Source organism: Rhea americana, unplaced genomic scaffold, assembly GCF_003343005.1.
Source record: "Rhea americana isolate MKP2758 unplaced genomic scaffold, rheAme1 scaffold_366, whole genome shotgun sequence".
Lineage (NCBI taxonomy): Eukaryota > Metazoa > Chordata > Aves > Rheiformes > Rheidae > Rhea > Rhea americana.
Window position 1 is genome coordinate 569004 of NW_028186497.1, and position 4052 is coordinate 573055.

The window sequence follows — 4052 nt, forward strand, 5'->3', positions numbered from 1 at the left end:
TCTTCACATTTCGGAGACCAAAATACCTGTCTTTTTAATTGGTCCCCCTAGCAAGCAGCTACTTACAAAGTGAACATTCGATGCACACAGCCATGTTAGTAATGAAACAAGWAGAAGTATTTAAGCCRTTAAYGACAGTCACTGACTTGAYTTYTGCATACACTAATTCCCTGTGCATGGCTAAGATCCCCAAAGCTTACCTTGTACGAAATGTAACTCGCTCTAAGCTCTCAGCAGCTTTGCCCTGAAGTTCTATGGCTCTGTAGCCCCTCCTACAAAGAGGGAGGGGGTCAGTTCTCTGCAGATAAGAAAAATTGTCTTTCTTAAGCAATTAGTCCTGCATGGTCACTCCTCATCTACACAGAAGAAATTCCTCAGTAGGCATGCTGTGGACAAATGTAAGACTCACAAGAGTTCCTGACCAGTTTCTACCAGCTCTATCAGAGCTGGCAGAAAACTGTGCGCCTCTTATTTTCACTGCTTAGCAGCCTGCTAGTTAAAAATAATCAAAACAGCTAAAAAATTCCCAAGGTTTAAAAACTCTTATGATAGTAACCCACTTTTTTACTTAAATGTTTTAGGATTGTGTACTTCTGACAAATTCCATCTTTACTAATCAACTAATTCAGCTTCCATCAAAGGTATCTTTTTGAGTTTGACCTGCTGAAGATGCATGCTGCTGATGACTCCAAGTAACAGTGAATGAAGAGCAGCATCATGAAGGAAGATTGTCCTCTACACGCTTGACTGCTTTCTTCTGGTAACTATATTGACTTCAAAGAGTCAACACAGCATAAACTACCTCTTACCTTCCTGCTTATCTAATCTAGCTTGTTAGTGATGGCTGTAAACATCACCTGCAGGCTAGGTCAACATGTGCTACATGAAAATCTGCTGATTCCTGCTGTATCTAATAGTGAGTTGGGGTATTCTTCTTGTATTACACAGCAAGGTTGTACGAACTGTAGTCTATCAAACAAAAATGGTGCTACTGCAGTACAGGGCTCTCTCCTCAAGGTCTTTCCCGTAGAAAGGAGGATGCTATGCAGGTGCTTGGCTGCTCTGTAGCTGAAAGTGATGCTCTTCCCATCAGTCTCCACCAATGGTGCCTGTTAGACCAACACRTTCCATGCTTGGCAGTAAAAATGTAGAATTATTTAAAACTGTGTCTGCAGAAGGACAAGGCATTGTAAAGGTCACCAAGGCAATGTCTTCTCTTTCAGGAGGTACCTAGTCCCCAAATGGCATACTCAGTAACACCTCCCTCTGTACCCCACGCAGCACGTGAGGAGAACCAAGCCCTCCAGAGCAAGACTGCTAGCTGACTGCATTTCCTATAGTCTCTGCCTTCTGATTCAGGCTCTTTCCTTTGTTTCTTCCCTTTGTCCCCTTCTTATATTTTGGGAAGTTCTTTTCTTCAGGCTCCTAAAGCCTGCAGGAGGAATCAGTCACCAAACCAGAGGTGTCCCTGCCACCTGGTATGTTCTCGGGCATCCCACCGACTTCCAGCTGCAGCTCCAACAGAGCACAACCCTGTGCTGCGTACCACGWGTCGTCTACCAGCCCTCCGCATGGGTGCCTCAGCACCCCAGCAGTGTCCCAGGTAGCACCAAGCATCTACAGTAGTGTAACGGGAGCCCCTTGTTGGCATCRCAAGCTGCCCAAACTGTGTTTGCTGTTATTRTCCAGAGTGAACCTAATTTGTTAATGTTTCGTAATGAGAGAGACCTCTGCRGAAGAGTGGTTTCTTTGCCTGAGGAATGACTGTTTTCCTCTAGGGTAAGGTGGAGGGGACTCCAGGTGTCTTTCCACAGACCTTTGCACTGAGGTGTGTCTGGTACTTTTGCAYGGACCCAAACTGGCTTTCTTCGGTAGCCTGGCTGGATTAGCCATTGGTAGGCCTGAGCAAGGTGAAGCCCAGAACTCTAGTAGATACCCCAGGGTCTAGCAACCATTCCCGCAAGGATTTAACGTCTGCTCCATCAGAGGACTGCAAGATAAGAAAACCTGAGTTCAATTAAGAACATTAATCATGGTATGGGCAACTTGGGTAAGACTCATCTCCCCTGACTTTGCAGAAACCTACATTTAATCTAGTTGTCTAGTCTTCTTTAAATAGGTTTGAATCYGGGTAAGAGGAAACCCTCACTGTGTGCCCGAGCTACAGCGGGTGTCCAAACTAAAGCCAACAGTATGCCCTCAAAAAGCAGATGGATACTGCCTCAACTGAGGCGTCTAAAAGTTTTGTTTGGCTGAAACCGGCCCCCTCAAACTTCCCTCCTGGGCAGGGGAGAGAGGTAGGAATCTTCAGAGGGTAACTCGTCCCATCACTAAAATTTCCTATCCTTGGCTCTGTCAGAGGTTTCCTTCAAGATCTTAGGCAAGCCCTTTTCAACACAGTTCCTAGCCTAAAAAGAAGGGAAAGCAGAATACTGTCTGCCTCCTAGTCTGTAGGACTTCTGAAAATCTCACTTCACTGAACTCGTAAAGTATTCTGGAAAATAGTGCTGTAGCGGTGTCATTTCTATTCTGCGTGCCTGGAGACCTCCGATCTCTTAAGTAGTGCTTGGTTCAGACTGAGCATCCAGGAATTAAAACTAGTGGAAACCTCAAAGATACCCTAATAAATAAATTGGGAGCGATTATTCTTTCCAGCTGCTGCTGCTGATGGCCACCAGCTTGCTTCCACTTGAAACAATAAGGTTTGGGGGTAATGAGTTTAAAATATAAATTAAAAAAGCTRATATTTTGTTTTTCAGACAGGATACTGATTTCTTGTCACAGCRCAGGAAAATGTTTTGCGTCATCAGCTTCAGTGGATTTTCCTCTGTATATACAGCACAGGTTAATTTGGTTTGTGATTGTGTTGGAAGCGATGAGGAAATATTTAAATATACTCGTGAGGCATACTTGCCCCTCGGCGCTGCAGGCCAGGCTGGCAGCCCATAGCAGCTTCCGCGGCAGCAGAGGCCTGCATGCATCTCTGCTCAGTGGCACACCTGCGCTTTGCGCAGCATGCAGGGGCTCCCAAATCGCTTTGTGGCCTCCGAAGCGCTCAAGGGCATTGGTGACCTGGGGAGAGGAGAGGGAGCCATCCCAGTGCCTGGCACCCACTGGCCTGGGCCGTAGCCCGAGGGTGACGGGCTGAGCTGCTGGCTGGTTGCCAGCGTGCCAGGAGCTTGGCTGAAGGTGCATGGCTTGGCTGAAGCCTGGGGACTGCATGCCAACYGATAAAAAACTGCTCTGCCAGGCGGTACAAAGGGGAACCTCACAACGAGCAGGGTCGYCAGCTGAGGCCAAGGTCTYCCCCTCCAGTTTCTCACTGCACGCTGTGGCTTTCAGYGCTGCCTAAGTAAGTGCTTCTGGGAGGCRGAAGGGAAAGCGCTCACGTCTATGAACAACGTTTCTAATTAATACATGCTCCACTGTAAAACCATTTTCTGCCTTCCCTAATGCTAAAAACAGTTTGATCCCCATTGCATGGCACTCCCCCTAGGACGATAGGCAGGAACATCCACGTGGTTGTTAGAAAGAATTTTTAAACTGATAGTACTAGTCAGCAATTATTTTTAGGGCACTGGCAGTTGCATGTACGGATTTGTTTCATTTGGTGTAATAATACACATTTATGTACTCAACCTTCTTGCTAGTCCCTCAATAGCAGAACTTGATTCAAGTGATTATGTTTGTAATATGCAGCTTACAGGTAAGATTTAACTGAGCTTAGCATACAAAAACATAAGTCACCATAACCTAAGACCTACATTTCAAGGCAAAGTGCTAGCACCTCACACCAGTCCGACTGCTGCTGCCTCAAACAGTTGCAGTTTTTCATCTTGACAGCTGGATAGAAGCATTCATCTTTCAGTCAAATGCGCCAAGTGCTTTCAGTTACTACGGTCAGCTTTTTGCAGAAGGAAGCATTTGTGAAAATACGAATACTAGAAGAATCACCACAAAGCCTGCAGGCTCTGCCCGGATTTTTCCAGGATGGTCATGTTGACCGCCCTTTGGGATAAGCTCTCTTCATGCTCCAGCAACTCTTGGGAATA

The 4052-nt window shown here is 46.2% G+C and overlaps 1 protein-coding gene across 1 annotated transcript in view; it reads right to left on the reverse strand.

Annotated features, from left to right (window-relative positions):
- LOC146591668 (glutathione S-transferase-like) overlaps positions 1 to 248 on the reverse strand; it is a 10211-nt gene extending 9963 nt beyond the window's left edge. The window contains exon 1 of the mRNA XM_085312477.1: positions 201 to 248. The gene's annotated coding sequence lies outside the window, so the exon portion shown is untranslated. The remainder of the gene's footprint in view (positions 1 to 200) is intronic.
- Positions 249 to 4052: the final 3804 nt, after the last annotated feature.